This window comes from Sesamum indicum, linkage group LG11 (genome assembly GCF_026168435.1).
Source record: "Sesamum indicum cultivar Baizhima isolate 11 linkage group LG11, ASM2616843v1, whole genome shotgun sequence".
NCBI classification, from domain to species: domain Eukaryota; kingdom Viridiplantae; phylum Streptophyta; class Magnoliopsida; order Lamiales; family Pedaliaceae; genus Sesamum; species Sesamum indicum.
The window spans coordinates 7,764,907-7,783,199 of NC_142667.1; the positions used below are offsets into that span (position 1 = coordinate 7,764,907).

At 36.3% G+C, this 18,293-nt stretch overlaps 1 long non-coding RNA gene across 1 annotated transcript; it reads left to right on the plus strand.

The window, feature by feature from the left end:
* Window positions 1-13,191: 13,191 nt before the first annotated feature.
* On the plus strand, window positions 13,192-14,930 carry LOC148785067 (uncharacterized). The gene is made up of 2 exons (XR_016062933.1): window positions 13,192-13,242; window positions 13,760-14,930. It is a non-coding gene; the product is annotated as an uncharacterized LOC148785067 (long non-coding RNA).
* The last annotated feature ends 3,363 nt before the right edge of the window (window positions 14,931-18,293 follow it).

An 18,293-nucleotide genomic window follows, 5' to 3' on the forward strand; every position in this document is an offset into this window, starting at 1 on the left:
GAATTGAGGACTCCCAAGTTCCAGTGTTGTGTGCACACGACTTTAGAGGGTCTCTACATTGAGGCCTTGGGTAAACAAATCAACAAAGGAAGTTCGAAATAAATCAAGAAAAGATAATTTTTGATTTACGATTTTTGTTCTTCTCTTTTTTCATTCTTCCAATAGTCCCGTTAATTTTTTATCCTTTAATTTTAATAACTACATCGAATGTCCGGGAGCTCCAAGGGTACTCCCCTTGGAATTATGGTTTCATTGTGATTTCATTTTATTTTACGCAATTTATTTTAACCGCTTCTGCTTGCACATTCTCGGGCCGATCCACTCGCACCTCGTGGTGCCTTTTAGGGGGGTTGCTGTGAAGGTTAAGAGAAGAAACCTCCACCTGGGAGGAGATACCCCTGGGTAGTAAATTGTCTCTCACAAGCTAAGAACCTATGTATAAAATATAGCCCCTGCAGGCCAACCACCTCTCTCTGGTAATCCGTCAACCATTGGTATATAGTTAGGTGGCTTTGTTAGTATGACTCCAGGTAGTGTTTACCTTCATCAGAGTCAGGGAACCCAGGCGGGCATTATCAACAGCATTCCTAAGCGTCTCCTCTTGGCTCTGGGTGAGGTCCAGTAGCTGTTGATTCAATTTTTTTACTTTCCTCTTTGCCTGTTAGTATCTCCCTACAACATTCTTAATGGCCTCTTTCAATTGGGCCACATCCGCCGCCAGACGGTTAAGGCGATCCTCCAATTGCTTGTGCTCACCTTCCGTTAGGGAAGGAGGGGTCCGGAGTGAGTCACCATTTCGGCCACTATGACTACTGCGGTAATAGGAAAACCACCAAGTAGTTAGAAGAAGATTGATGCAAAACATCACAGAAAATAAAGAAAATGAAGTTTACTTTGACCGACCAAATCCTCCCTAGAGGAAGAGAATACGAAACGTCTGTCCCTGGGCAGCAGTAGCCCTACAAAAAATTTGGAGGAAAACATAGGCTCTCTCCTATTCCCGCAAGAGGGAGTTATTGTATACCACCACATTTAGGGAGGAAGCATTGGCATCTGGGGGATGAATTCCCCAAATCCCTAGAAGGGGGAGGAGAAAGTGCGGTTGTCAAGCACATAAAACCTGCAGGGGATTATGGCCACTAGCTGGCTAGAGAATCCCTATTTCTCCCTTTTGAAGCCCCCTAGAAAGCTTCAACTGACCTTTTTCCACGATACTTAGGTGGAGAAGGCCAGAGTGGTTTGGAGACTGTCAATGCTACCTTTGACACTCCCCCAAAGGTAGCTCTTGAACGTGATACGGGTTACCAATACAAACATACCAGGAATCTGATAAATACAATAGAAATTAAAAAGATAGCTAAGGATAAAGAAAACAAATGTACCCAAAGGCTCCTCTAGATGAACCTCTTTGCGACTGAGCCTAAAGTTAAAAAGAAACCACACATCCACAAGCCCTTTGAAGTCATAAGGGTTAGAATTCAGCCTCCCTAAAAGGGCATATAAATTCGCGTTCCATTTATGGATAGAAAAAGGCCTTGAGGTGAGAGATCAGACACCCATTCACATGGAAAATCCCATAGAATGATGGAGAGTACAAAGAAATAGCTTACCTTCCATGTTTAGGAGCATTAAGGGCATGAAGGAAACATACTCCATGGTGGGGGGAATAGTGAAAGATGATAGGTTTAGATTTTTTCAGTTGAAAGCAAGAATAAAAAATTTCGTTCATATGCATGACGTTGTGATAACTCAACATCAGGGTGAAGCCAACCAAGAGGTGGAAAGAGTTGGGAGTAAGCTGGTTCAGAGGGAACCTTGAATGTGGGAATTATATTGCTGTAAAAAGGTGAGATAGGGAGGTGAAGACCCACTCTCAACTGGGGCAGTGAAAAACCACAAGTAATTGGGAGATGTGTGGATTTCAGGTTGACTCTCAACATGGAGAAGTAGTACAGTAAAGTAATTAGGGATCTCATATTCCTCCTGCAAGCGCTAGGAATCTAGGTCCCTAAAGGTAGATGATACCGTATCTAGGATAATAGAGCTGGTGGCCCTCACTCCCGCACTGCCAATCATTGGGAGCTCCTCCTTATCGGACTCTTGTCTAGGAGCCACCCTTTCACCTTTCTCTTCCCCCGAAGAGGCTTTTCCATCCCTCTCCTCGGAATTCCCCCCTTCTTTGTCGGAGGGTTCATCTATTAAACAACTTTACGTTACTGTTGCCTTTTGTAGGCTCCACTGTCGGTCCCCAAGAACCCACAAGGTCGCCTCAGAGGGGTCATCGCCGGTGGGAACCTCTCCTATGAAACGCACAGACTCATCCAAAGAAACCATTGCGTCCAAAAAAAAAAATCAAAACAAAGAAACTCAAAAAAGAGGGGTAGCAAGAAGAGCACTGCGAAAACTAATGTAAAGAGAAAAATAAAGCTTATGGCTGAGAATAATAAAAGAAGAGGAATGAAACTTGCAGGAGCTCCAACCTCGCTGGAACGAAGGGAAGAAAGGAAAATGAGGTTGAAGATCAAGCAATAGGGAAATAAAGGGGTTTAGGGCCATGTCAATGCCCACACCCATCATGGTGCTGCAGGCCATAATTTGCCCAACTGCAAAAATATTTTTTGAAATCTACGATTAGTTTTAAGAAGAATGTCTGTCCACTTAGCTGGCGTCGGGTTAGGGACGTCCTGTATGGAAGAAAGCCACTCTCTTTAGGTGAATCATTGTTAGACCAAGGAAGGAGGCTGTTACGTCTATAGATTTATTCATAATTGAGAGACTAATTGATAAGTATTAACAAAGTTTAAATTTTATTTTAATAAATTACATGTTAAAATTGAAATATAATAAAACTTGAATGGTGTAAATTAGAGTTTATTATAAAATTTAGAAGTAAATTATATTAATTAAGAAATTAGAAAGAATGTAATGAATAGTTTAAAAAAAGTTTAAATTAAATTTAAAAAATAATAAATAAATGAAATAATATATATATATATATATATATAAATATAATAGTGTGTTGCTAATTGAAATGCTTAATTATTGAAATAAGAGCACATACACTGACAATTTGCGCACAGTCCCGCAGAACGGAAATAGGTATAAAAATTTGTAACTTTAATTTATATAATTATATTATTTAATTAATTCATTTACTAAAAATAGTTTAATTATGTGACTGATGTAATATTTAATTGAAAATTTTTATGAGTTTGACTATTTAAATTGTTATTGAATTAAATATCTCATTTGATTTAAAAATATTATAGTTGGTTATTAAATTTTTAGATTTGTTAGATTTAGTCATTATTATAGTTGATTTACTCAGTTCCATCGGACTTATTAACTGAATATGTAATTATATATAGTGATGTTTAATTAAATTATATAGTAGCGAGGAATTGATAAAAAATTCATAAAAATATTCGGAAACTATATATAATAAATATTAAAAAAATATATTTGAGAAATAATATGGTTATTAAAAATAAAATGAGATTATTGTGATGATTCAATTTAGGGATGTTAATTAAGAACGATTGTTAAGGGGTTTGATTAAATGAATTCTTATGAGTTAGTTGATAAATTAAAAAGATACTTGGGAAGTTTAGAAAGTTATGTTATTTACAAAAGGGAAAATGATAGATTTAGTTCCGTAGGATAGGGTAGTTCTCACTTTCGGTCCCTCACTTTTCGGGGCCAATAGATTAGTTTTATGAAATTGATGTATTTAGTCCCACTTCATCTCTAAATTGCATGCTAATACCCTGCTCGCGAAAAATGGTATCAGAGCCTAGGTTTATTGAAGAAATATATGTTTATATTATATTTTGATATTAGTTATCCACTAATGGAGGAGACTCTTTGAGAGATGGAACCAAATGAAAGTTCAAGTTACTCTGAAAATAGGGAATATTTCCAAATTTTGGAAATACAAAGAAGAGGATTGACAAGTGTTACAATGGTCCCAAGAGGATTGACCCAAAACTTCTCACGCCAGAAGAAGAATAAGAATGGCTGAGAAATTTTGAAGTTCAAGGAAATACAGTGAGGCGTCTACACTCCACTAAAGTCCATGGTAGAATCACAGCTAAGAGAAGCGGAACGGATAAATTCATACATAATTTCAGTTGTAAAAATTATGATTAAAGGAACTGACTGGAAAGAACTCGAGCCGAATACATCTCTCCCAAGATCTGAGAGAGATACAAAAGATAGTTCAAAACTATGAACCTCCCTGAGACGTCAAAATCCAGACAAGAGCGAATCAAGAATGCCTTTGGAACAGTACCTCTTCTACATTAGAATGGGAAGGCCACGAAGATTTCAAAGCCGAAGTCTAGAGAGGATTTGATTATCGCATCTATCAGATCTATAAAATAATGAAGGTAACGAGAGCAGATCTATCAGATTTATAAGAATTGACAGAATCCTTTTCCCAACTCGAGATTGTGGATTTAGTCAATATCCAGACAAATGAAATCACTCCAGCACTACCACTGCCGGAGGGAAGTACATGTTCTAATGATCCTCCACAGGATCAACTAATGAGAGAAAGTGCGGATTTCCACACTAACGCCACTCCAATATTTGTGTGAACCAGGCTAAAAGAGAATCCAGGAAGAAATCCAAAGAGGGTGCCTAAAAATACACCTTGGGTAAGGACCATGCTCTAGCCTTTACATCCATACGGCGCTATAATTAACCTCGATATTATCGATTTTTGAAATACCGAGAAGTTGATAGACGAATGGGTTGCAACCATCAAGATAGCAACAACTACCCTAGAACTCGACAAGAAAAACTTCATAAAACTTGTTGAGTTGAGCTTGGAGGGATTTGTGAAGATCGGATGGGATAATACCCTAGAAGATACCATAGCCAGTGTCCTTGCCGGAGATTCGAAAGGCGCGATAGGTGGACCGGCTAGGAAGGCTTATCAAGATACACTTCATCGGAGATGGATACTTCGAAGGAAGTAGAGCAGAAAAGGCTAGAGAATATGCAGAAGCTCTCTTCAGCCTTGAAACAAGAAGTATTTGTGCAGTAGATGAATATATCTATTGGTTTCCCAAGTATTTCTTCCAGAGTGGAGTAGCAACAGAAGTAGCAACTCCAATGTTCTTCGCAAAGATATGCAGTCCATGGAGGAAAATATTGAACCAGTCATACAAAGTACTTGAAGGACAACTAGATTCAGTGGCGCGAAAAATGTCTTTTCTTAAAAGACAAACTGAAGGATTGGTGTTATCAAACATCCATCCAGAAGAACATAAAAAGACTAAGAGGTAAAATCAAAAGAACTCCTCTCTGTTGTGATAACAATGATTTTCCAACTATTATAGGAGAATCAAGCGAGCCAAGGAAAAGAAGGAAGCAAAATAGTGACTCGTATCCCAGGAGTTCCAAAAGAACCTTTTCCCCACAAAGATCATGGTGGTCCAAGTCAAAAGCCAGAACATACAAATCTGGACAGAAAATAGGAACAACAAGGGTTTCATCCCAAGGATCTAAACGAACAGATGCAAGATCAACAGGAAGAACCCGTACAAGAAGAACTTTCAGAAGAGCCCATACAAGAGCCAATGAAAGTTTCAAAGACTGCAATTGTTGGACCTGCGGAGCAAAGGACATATATCTCCCAACTGCCAGCAGAAACGTGGTGAATTACGAAAATTTGAAACCACGGATGATATTTTGGTTGCAGCCTACTATGGCGATTTGGTACCCATTTACTAACTCGAAGACCTTCCATCAGAAGAAAGTGTCTATGAGGAAGAAGTAGAAACAGATTCAGATGGATCTTCAACCAAGTCAATAACTACAATGAGGGTGATAGGCTTCAAACCTCTGAAAGCCTGTCAGGATTCTTTTCTAGAATGACGGTGTCCAACAAAACTATGGAAAGAATCATGCGACAAGATTCCAACATCAACCCATATGATGGATTTAGGATTGGAGGAATTGGAAAAGTCTTAAACCAAATAGGACTGAACCAAAGGAAGCATCACATAATCTACAAAGTAAGTTTAGGTAAGTTTGCTATACCTATGGAACTTACTGGTAATGTGATGGAAATACAATTAATTCCTAAAGAAGAAATTCTTGAAGAATTAAGTAAGCTTAGAGAAGAAGTAGTTGTTACTATGAAATAGATCCACATAGGGACTATTGAAGTAGTAATAAAAGCAACTTTTAAGGAAGGAATTGATTCAGAAATACATTTATCAATAATGGATAGAAGAATCAATAACTTAAGAGATGGTTGTCTTTGAACAATGATAGGTAATTTGTATGTAGGAAAATTGATGTTTGACATTCATCTTAGGATTGCATACAACCTAGCAGGTCAAGATTTCAGTAGAGTCTTAACCCTTCATCAAGATTTTAAGAGAAAAGATCTAATGAAAGAAGGTAACAGACCATATTCTATAACTTATAGGATAGTTTATGCCTTTTCCAATACGCATCATTTAGATTTGTTCCTTAGGAAAGAGTATATTGAGATCCTAGAAATTTCAAGAAATTCGCCAAGGTAATGACTCCAGACCCTATTAGGATACCTAGAATAGGTGGTGTTGATATTATCATAAAAGATCACCCAATTTTAGATAAAACACTTAGCTGTAGAATTGAGTTTAGTAGTCGAATGTCCTTTTCGGAAGATAGGATTACAGGCTACGAAGGAAAGGAGAAAGAGTTATTAAAAGCTTTAACTCCTCAAGAGATTAGGGTAGATAACGTAAAACTTAGATGCCCTGAAGGATGGAAAGAAAATACAAGTTATATTTGACATCACTAAGAAAGAAAAATTTTTCCATTGTGATGACTTATATCATTTGCAGCAACCTGTTATTGAGAAATATGAAGGCATGCTAGAAATAGCAGACCATGAAATTTTAGTCACAGGTGTTGCAGGACGAGAAAATAAAAGTATGATATTGGGGTAAAGTTTTCTCGAAGATCATAAATCATGGGGAAGAAAAGGTAACGGAATGGAATTCAGTCTTGATGGTGTTACCATAAGGATTGAATGACGAGTCCCTTTTCCATATACATATCTGTTGGTATGTTGTATGATCAATATAAGATAGAATATTTTGCAGCTTATATTGATTTAGGATCATGAATTTGCACGGAAAAACTTGGAGTTTTCCCTAAGGAAGCAAGGGAAACCTTACCAGTTATTGCAGGAAGGAATTTTTCACAAAAAATCCTGATACTCAATAAGGAAATACGAGAACCCAAGATTATGATTGGAGGAGCATTTGAATCACCCTGGTTTAGGGTAAAAAGACCTCCTATTTACTTTCATGATACAGGTGCCGATATCTTGCTATGTAATAATTTCATTCAAACATTGCAAGATATATGCAGGATAATCAAAGGAATCTGTTAATCTTTACTACTAACTGTGGTAGTGAGATACAGGTGTTGCGAAGTTCACGTGATGTGTGTTATCAGTGATGATGGGTATCATATGAGCTGTGTGATGTGTGGTATCAGTGATGATGGGTATCATATGGGCTGTATGCTATATGTTATCTAGGAAAAAAAGAAAGAATAAATATTGTGATTGAGATGATGATAATAGCCGGCAAAGCCATTTAGTGATGCACTCCAATTCATTTTAGTAGGGCCCTAAGAAAATAAACTAAAATGTCACTATTATGCCGTAGGTTGATATATGAATGGGCATATGTTTTTCCTTATATCTGCTGTTATTATATGACGAATATTGGTTGGTTGATATAATTGTATAATGTTTGACTTGCGGAGAATGTATATATAGACTGGTCGGTTGTACATACTGAGTGGGCAATTCATTCCTTGCCACGTACTTTTCAGGAGATAGGTCACACTGATTAGCCACTTTGGAGTTTTGAGCCGTGCCGTTATTCTTATTAGGTGGGTCAGTTGTGACATATAAAGTCAAGTGTTCTGGCTATGTGATTATTGAATAAACCAATGTTTGTCGAGTTTGCATTAACTCCTTTTTTGATTGTGTATATGAGTATGTTCGTGGAAAGAAACATCAACTTTTGGATGACATCTATTGACGCCTACAACATGTATATATTATATTGATAGAAATAGAATTCATTTTTCAAGTTAAATGGAAGTTTCTTATAATCAAGCTTGTAATTAAGGGAAGAGTATAAAAAATTAGTGGTAATTGAGTGTAGCGTCGTAGGGGGTGCTACAAAGGCAGGCCTAGACAAACTGTGCTACTCTAATAAAGTATTAGCAGACCCGCACCTCATCAAAGTTGGGGGACTGAATGATGCCCCAAAAATGTACATGGCCCAAAAAGAAGTGCAACTCGTAAGAGGCCAAATAAAGCCCAAGACACGCGGACTAAAGGAAAAAGACCTCAAGCTTAGTTCCCTCGAAAAAATTCAATTGGCAAACAGGCCCGTGGAAGGAGCTTGAAGGCCTGTCCCTAAACCTAAAGGGGAGGTTGACAGGGCAACCACCAGGGCGCCAATACATCCTAATACATGGGAGCCAATCTGTAACTCAACTTGAAGGGAGTGGATTGGCTTGGGAAGAGCGGCAAAAATGCAAAAAAATCGACAAATAAATACGATTAAAACATATAATAACCCGATCAAAGGGTGTACCCCCTTGATCTATTCCCAGGTGTTCCGTGTAAAATAAAACAATAAAGGCCATAGAATCGTGAGAAAACAAGTAGGGTGGTAGAAAAACTTAAAGAGAAGTTTTGCCCTTGTCATTTTCTCGCAAAGGTATAAGCATTGATTCCCTCCTTTTTGGATCAGTTCACAGATCGATTTTGACGACAAAATTCTCTAAAAATGACCACCCTCCCACCATGGATGTGCCCTTCTCGTGCTAGCAAGAATGACCACGAAAGAGTGGAGATCTAAACAAGTACTATAAAATAACGTGTTTTGATCTCCGTATTGTTTTTCTTTGATCCTGAGACCAAGAGACAAAACTTGGAGATGGACAATCTTAGGGAAAGAGAGATGGAAGAAATTTGGAGAGAAAAGATGCTAGTATGTGTTATGTGTGTGGCTAAGGTTTAAAGTATGTATATATATGACCTAGTCATACATATACAAGGAGTCCTAACCTAGTTAGGCCCCAATACATCAAAAACCCTAACCTTACACCCTCATGCATGAAATTTTCTAAAGAAAAATCAGCTAACACTCTCCAAACTATCCTCCTTAGACTTAGCCAAGGTCTAACCAAGGCTTTGGGCTTGTATTTAATAAATCGAGCTTGATTAATTAAAATTAAATCAAATCCACATCTAATTAAACTTAGTTTAATTTATAAGTCCAATATTAAAATATTCTTTAATCCAAATAAAGGATCTAGATATTCTATTATCTCTCTTTTAATTTATAAATCTAGTTTATAAATCAGACCAAGCTAAATAAAATTGATCTAATTAATTTTAATGCCTAACTTAAAATTCTAATTAATCCAATTAATTAAATTTTAAGCCATCCAGCTAATAGATTGGTCTAAATAAATGATCCAATTCTTTACTCTCTCCAAGAACTAATTTAATTCAATTAAAGAATTCAATTAAATAAATGCCTACAGACTACCTCGCCAACTAACCCATTAAAACTGCATAAACGACATATGTCTCCTGCAAAAAATACACTACAGTACTTAGTACAAGTCTCTATAGGACCCTCGATGCCCTGTGTCGAGATCCTTGATTTGAAACGTTCAGACCGACCCTTAAGAATTGGTTTCATAGCTGACAAACTTATGCGCAGCCCAACTCTATGGGTTTAATCTTTCAGTCTGTAGGCATCATTATGACATTGAAACCCTATTCGACATTAGTGGTAAGCACAATAAAATGAAAAACATTTCCAACTTGATGAATTCTTACTATATTCATCAATATAATATTATTTGATATAGATTGATGAATGGAAAACAACCAATCCAATTGGTTTTGGTTACCCATTCCTACAATCTCTCACTTGACTATTAAGCTAATTACTCATGTCTCTTAGAACCTTCTGAGTATGAGCACTCTACAATACAGACTCGGTTTCGTGGGTCTACTTTATTTTCTACTGGAGATACATAGCCTAACCGTGTATTTTACTCACCAATACTTGTTATCAGAGAATTTTCGTGAATATTATGATGAGATCTCGGGCTTAGAAGCTTTTGCCCTAGCTCTATTGTTCGCCTCTAAGGCTATAATTGGCTTGACCGTGTTAGGTACCACATCCATTGCATGTGATTTTTCATCCAAACCACTTTTCGAGACTGACTTGTTAAACTCGTTCCACATTCAACCTTTTATGATGGGATGTTTACTTGAAATCCTTTCAAGCTACTATGTCACCATCAAGTTCTAACGTGCATATACTTTGATGACTTAGCCATTATTTACATGAATCTGGAAGCAAGTATAGCTTTGCCTTCCAATATCAACTCTCCACAAATCGTGTGTCAGGAACACTTTTTTAATCCTTATTCAGATATTAAAGACTGCTCTTGACAACTGTCTACTGCCACATCGGTGTATTCTCGGTATACATTGTGTCATGCCCAAAGCATACTAAAATTAGGTCCAATACACCAAACCATGAAAATAGAAATATTTAAAAAACCCCCTATGAAAATTAAAGTATTAATTACCCTTCTTGTGATATAAAATAAATTTGGGAAAAACTCCTCTGTGCAGAAATTGGCGACACGCGTTTTGACTTCGAGGGCTATGAAAGTACAGTTATAGTTCCCAAAGTTTCCAGAATTTTAACAATATTGGTCCTTTAATCAAATTCTTTTGCTTTTATTTAATAATCTACCCCTTATGCTCAGAATTAGGCCCAACATGCTTCTTAAATAAATTAAACCCTCATAAATTCATACCTTGTTTTGACCTCTTTGTTTTTGGGTATTTGAAATCCTCGGTTTCACGAACTTCCTCCAACCACACTACCGTAGCAGATGGTTTACAGGCACTTGGATTCTTCAGCAACAAACAACACAATCCTATTTTATTTTCTACCTTAGGGCATAAAAGGAACTCCAATATAGGGACTTAATAGAATTTTGGACAAACAAGTTGAACAGAATCCTTACTTTTATTGAAGAAATATATGGAATATTACATAGATATTATTTCCTCCATTGAAGGAGATAACTATTTAGCCTTTCATATGATAGAGCAGTTGACTCGTTGGGGGAAGTCCCCATAAACTAAGAAATTTGAAAATACAAAGATTTATAGTTCGAAATATTATGCTTTGAAGAGTTGGAGAAGATTTTTTATGATCCCCAACTATTACGCGTCCGAGGACTTCAAACCCGGACTCAAAACTTAGTTTTTGATGAAGACACTGCGTTCATCATCATCTTGTCTCTTTTGGATGACGTCACTGCGTTCGTTATCACTGCATCCTTTCTAGCTGTTAGTCATAATGGCTTGTCGGCCATGTGATTGCTAGCTAGCTTTCCTGCTTTGCTGATTGTTGATCTTTGTTGTTTTCTACTGACAATCTTATTCTTGATTTTTCACATTCTTTTTGTAAAATTTCTTTCTTTTTCCCTTGTTCTGGTTTGGTTTAGGTATCTTTTGTGTAACCTGATTTTTTGTTCTGAATAGGGGATTCTCTTGTTTCTCACAGCAAGGTCATATATGATTATGCCAGCCCGACATGCAGCATGTTGCATGTCTTCATCCTCATAGCTTCGATCGCTGGTAGCTTATTTTTTCAAATTAACATCCTTTATTCTCAAATTAGTTTTCTTCAAACTCAGTGCTCTTTCCCGTTATGGAATTTAACAGGAACGATCCATTCACTTTGTTTGAGAAAATTTTGAATGGATACTCGACTTTGTCCATCTTAGTGAGACTGACCCATAATCCCTAAGCTCTTTTAGTAGAGATATCATCTTCACTAATTGCTGACACCAAGGGAGTTTCTCTTAAGGCAGCTTTGATTTTATTAAAAGCCACCATGTCTGGCCTTTGCAACTCCATAAAATGAAATGTTGGATGGAACCCTCTTCCTACAGTTTCTGGAGCAAATGATACGAATTTTATCTCCAGAATATCGCCTCTCTTTAGGTGGGGGTGATTTTGCTATGAATCAAAGACCGCCCCACTAATCTACTCCAAAAGTTTTGAAATTTCTGAAAAACTCGATGACATAGTATGAACTGAAGCGAGAGTTCCAAAGTCATATCATTCTCTGGCATTTTCTGGTTTGGACCCGTCTAACATCCAGATCCTGTTATATTTTTAGATCTTTCGATGTTGGTCTTGTCCGAATTTACTCCTTTGCGGGAAATTAATTTTTTCCACATGCGTTGATAGTCCTACCAAGTAGAAGAATATATCAATTCGCTATTAACCTTAGAAGTGTCTGTCATTGGCTTAAGACTAATCTCTTCCTCTTTAACCTCAGTGATGCTCGGTTGACTTGAATCTTCAGAAGTTTGCACTTCCTCTGACGCAATTATTGCCGTTTCACTAGAGTTTGGTGATGGCCTTGAGCAATTGGTACTTAAATCCAAATTACATGTACAGAGCCCTGTACTCTAAAGGTATATTTAGGGTCATGCTCCTTCAACTCGTTAGTCATCCCCAAAGGTAATACTCTAAAGACCTGGACTATATCTAGATCAGCTTGTTAGATTTGTCTGGTAACTTGGGCATTCACCACTACCTGTATCTCATTACCATAGTTAGTAGTAAAGATTAACAGATTTCTTTGATTATCCTACATATATCTTGCAAATGTTTGAATGAAATTTTTACCAAGCAAGATATCGACACCTGTATCATTAAAGTAAATAGGAGGTGTTTTTAACCTAAACTATGGTGATCATATATAGGAGGTCCTGTTGTAACGTCCGTAGAATTTTTCACGTGATTGGGAGACTAATTGGTAATTATTAGAAATTTAAATTTAATTAGTAAACAAATTATAGATTGAATTTGGGATATAATAAAATTTGAACGAATTAAATAGGAGTTTGTTATAATATTTGAAAGTAAATTATACTAATTAGGAAATTAGGAAGGACACAATGGTAATTATCAAAAGTATAAAATATATAAAAAAAAAAAAAGAAAGAAAAAAGGTGGGCAGTGGCATGTGCTGCCACCGCCTCACCAATTATTAATCATATATATAAGTATGTGAATTGAAAGAGAAATTACATATTAACACACACACCCACATTTACACACACCGACGCACACACATTTTCGGAAAAACAGAGGTACGAAAATTGTAATTTAATTTTTATTAATTTATATAATTATATTATTTAATTAGCCCATTTATTAAATGTTGATTATATTGAGCGATGAACTATTTAATCGGAGTATTTTATAATTTTAGCTATTTAAGTTAGTGTCAAATTAAATATCACAATTGCTATAAAAATGATATAGTTGGGCAATTAAATTATTTGATTTGTTAGATTTAATTATCCTTATAGTTAATTTATACAAGTCCATCGGAATGATTAACCAAATATGTAATTCTATGTATTGTTGCTTAATTAAATTGTATAGCAACGGTAAATTGATAGGAAATTCATAGAAATACTTCGGAAGTTATATTTTAGGAATATTATGTTATTAAAGAGGAAAATGAGGTTTCAATGGTAATATAATTTACGAATGTTATTAAAAATGATAGTTATAAATATATAAGGGGTTTGATTAAGTGAATTCTTATGAATTATTTGGTAAATTAAATATATTGATTATACGTATTATAATTTATTATAGGACGTGACGACAAGGTAGAGGGTTGAGCAGTCCCTCGTAAAATAGAAGCATTTTGGGATATAAGGTAAGTATAGCTAATTGGATTTATATATATATCTATATGTGTAGTATTGTATATATATTTTATATATTGGTTTCTTGAATGCGAACGTGGACTTGGCTTTATATTATTATGTGTGGCTTTTGTATATTGATTGTTTATATAATTAGTTGTGGATTATTTGAATATTGGTGAAATTATTACTATGTGGTATGTGATGGTAATGTAGAGATATGCGGGATATGATTGTGTGATAATCATATAATTGATTGTTGATGAAATCTAATTGGGAGTTGTTATTGAGAAAGTGATTATTATAAAGAATAGAATGAAGATTGTGAATGAAAATAAAAGATGATGCTTACCTAGTTGGAAACACAGTCAATGGTTTATGAAAATGTGATTGATGATAATGTGATTGATATTGAAATATGAAAAATATGTGAATTAAGCTAGGTACCATGGCGCGTAGGATACCGGGGTATTCCGGGGTAGCAGGGAATATCCTGTGCTTGTTAGCTACACACTAGGGTGGTGTGGGGGTACCATGTTTGTTGTGATGTCCTGTGCTATATTGCTACACAGCTGAAGTAAAAGAGTGTGGGGATATCACACAACGGGTATCCTATGCTGTATATGATATGATGATGGCCGGCGAAACCATTGACTGATGTATTCCAGCTAGAGTAAGTGGGGCCTTTAACTAATAAATGATAACGGATGAATATTATGTCGTGGATTGATTTACAATTGTGAGTATGTATTGTTGCTTATACTTAATGTTGCTGTATGACGAATGACTGTTGTCGGTATGACTGTATGTATGTGAATCTTTGTCTGTGTATATATATATAGACTGATCAGCTATACTTATTGAGTAGGCAGCTCATTCCTTGCCACGTACTTTTCAGGAGATAGGTCACACTGACTAGCCACATTGACTTTGAGCGGTGCCATCGTCCTTGTTAGGTGGGTCAGCCGTGACTTCTGAAGCCAAAGTTTTTTTTTATTATTGGGTTGTAAATATTCTGGTCTTTTATCGGGATTTGTGTTTAAAGTTGTGGTATGATTTTTCTTGAGGTTATGTACACGAGAACATCTAGTGAGGGTGAATATAAACTTTTGGAGGTATCTATTATCTTTTGCGGTATATATTTATATTTAATAAATTAGAACTTATTTTACGAGATAAAAGAAAATTACTTATAGAATGAGTTCTGATTAGAGTAAGGATGAAATAATAATAATTAGATGTAACAAGTAGGGGGTGCTACACCTGTCTTCTATCCAGATTTGTAGGATCTAGTTTTTAACTTGGACCACCATGATCTCCATAGGGAAAAGGTCCTTCTGGAACTCCTAGGGTAGGAAACATTTTTTTGCTTCCTCCTCTTCGTTGGCTTGCTTGATTCTCCTATAATAGTTGGAAAATTATTGTTATCACAACAGAGAGGAGTTCATTTGATTTCACCTCTCAGCCTTTTCATGTTTTTCTGGATAGATGCTTGATAACACCAATCCTTCAATTTGTCTTTAAGGAAAGACATTCTTCTTGCAACTGAATCTTGCTGTCCTCTGAAGGGCACTGGTAGGTGCGAGTGGATCGGCCGGAGAACGCGCAAGCGGAAGTGACTACAATAAATTGCATAAATAAAAATGAGATCACAATAAAATCATAATTCCAAGGGGTGTACCCTTGGAGTTCTCAGGTGTTCGGTGTAGTTAATAAAATTAAATGACAATAAAATTAACGGGGCTATGGGTAGAATGAAAAACAAGAGGAACAAAAACGTAAATCAAGAATTACCTATTTCTTTGATTTACTTCGAACCACATTCGTTTTGACCCGTTCACGCAAGGCTTCAATGTAGACGCCCTCTAAAGTTGTATCCACACCACACCAGAATCAGGATCCCTTAATTCTCATTGCTAGAAGAAAATTAGGGAGAAAAACACACACCAAGTGTGCCTACAAGAGGGGCGGTTGACGGAAATTAGAGAGTAGAAAATTATTTTGTGTATTGTGTATTCGTTCATTCATTCATTAAGTCATTCCAAGTGACTAATACACAATATATATACCTTGAATGGATGCATTAAAATGTATCTGATTCATTTAACCATCCAAAAGGTAATAAAATCCTTTATTTCAAATAAAGGATGACTAACATGATACTTTCCAAAAGTGAATTTGTTAGTCAATAATTTTCTTTTATAATAATTTCTACCAACTTAATTAATGGGCTTGGGCCGATTTTAATTAATTAAAATACCAGATCCAATTAATTAAATCTAATTTAATTAAAGCCCACTTAACCAAGTCCATCATGTATTTAATCCAATTAAATATATGAGCCTAATAACCATTTATTAAATAATAAGTTCAACTTATTAAAGAATAAGGACAAGCCCAATATAAATCAATCCAATCAAAATATTTCTGGGCTTATCCATCCAATGGATCCTTCTCATATATAAGTAATTCAATTACTTAAGGAATTAGTTCCAATTAATTCCTCGTCCCTTTTGTGTGTGGCTCTTTAGGTTAACCTTTCATTTAGACTTGGGCTAGTGTCCAACATTATTATTAATTAAATTTAATTTAATTAATAATTCTTGATCAATCTTTGATCGGGAAAGCCCGTTACCATGGGTGGTTGTCTAGAAATGGTCCATGGCACTAGAGACTAGGCGAAAATACATGTGAACTTTTAGGCTCCTGAGTCCATACTGATATGGTCCTTCCGCCTACCGTCTCCCGGCCTTAGTCTAGGGCATGGAGTTGACCGTCGGTTCCCATCCTAGACTAGGCATCTATGCTTAATACTTGAGATCACATTACGCCAAATTGCTCGACATAGGAACCCCATCTCTTCCTATTCGACCAATGACTGTGGCCACAGCTGAGGCGCATCTCCAAATGCATAGGAGATACCTCTGTCACATTTTGATAGGGGACGGATCCTCTTCTTTGAACTCCTTGCTACATACTTTTAATGTATTAGACAAGACTTATGATGATCATAACCGTGACACGATCACCTCTCGCACAAATCTAAGATACAGTCATCGCATGCACGTGACTGCCGTGATTCCTTAAGTCTGAGGCCTACTCCCGTACTATTGGAGCCGAGGACTCAAGTCATACCGACATGTTTTAATGCATCCATTCAAGGTATATATATGTATATTAGTTATTTGGAATAACTAATGAATACATAACAAAGCAAGAAAATAATTTCCTCCCCTCCCTAATTTTTCCACTTGGCTAAACCCCTCTCTTGTGCACACTTGGTGTGTTTTTCTCCTTAATTCTTTTCTAACAAATTGAATTGAGAAATTCCAAGTTCCAGTGTGGTGTGTACGCGACTTTAGAGGGTCTCTACGTTGAGGCCTTGGTTGAACTAATCAACGAAGGAAGTTGGAAATAAATCAAGAAAAGGTAATTCTTGATTTACGATTTTTGTTCCTCTCATTTTTCATTCTACCAATAGCCCTGTTAATTTTATTAACTGGATCGGATGCCCGAAAACTCCAAGCGTACACCCATTGGAATTATGGTTTCATTGCAATTTCGTTTTATTTTACGCAATTTATTTTAACCGCTTCCGCTTGCGCATTCTCGAACCGATCCACTCGCACCTCTTGGTGCCTTTCACCAACAAGGAGGAGTGATTGCCTCGTAACTGCCAAGAAGGCCCGAGGATCTAGGCCAGTCACCAAGCTCATCCTAACTACCCCTAGGAATTTAGGAGCATATTCTAAGAGAAGGCCTATCCATCCGAGAGGGTCCCTAATGATCAACACCTCGATGATTTCCTCCAAATTTGTTGGAAGCTTATCCTCAGCAACCTCGTTACCGAATCTCAAGGGGACTACGCTTCATCAAACGGCAGGGGCGAAGGCTATAAAAATAGGCCTCTTTCCTCCAACAAAGGGTAACGCATTTTTTTTACGTTCACCTTCATACAAACACTATTTTTCAAGATGTTCTAGCTTTGAAGCAGTACTCGACATTACCCTTTCTTTCAGCTTATTTCTTATTTTCAGCATTATTTACTGACTTTGTGTCAAAGTGCTAACATAATTTTGAAGGTTCTCATCCCTAGACTTATGGAAAATTAGGTTTTTTGCTCGTATCAGTTGAGATGCTACCGATTGCAACAAACGAATTATTCCAAGACTACTTAGCTAAATCCATTCAATCAGATTCAAAATTAGCATAATCATTCTGTGTTATCCAGCAACAATACATATATATATATATATATATATATATCATACAACAAAGTCAACATTGAGCTGGCCATTAAACGCGCATTACGAGCAAACAAGTATAGTTTAATTCATATTTCATTTTTTTTTTATTTGGACCAATTAGGAAGGCAATATCGAGCGATAAAGAGCTCGAAATCATTAATATTTATGATGTTTATGTAAAATAAGAACTAATTAAAATTATGATTCTTTTAGAGACTTATTAGGCATAAAAGA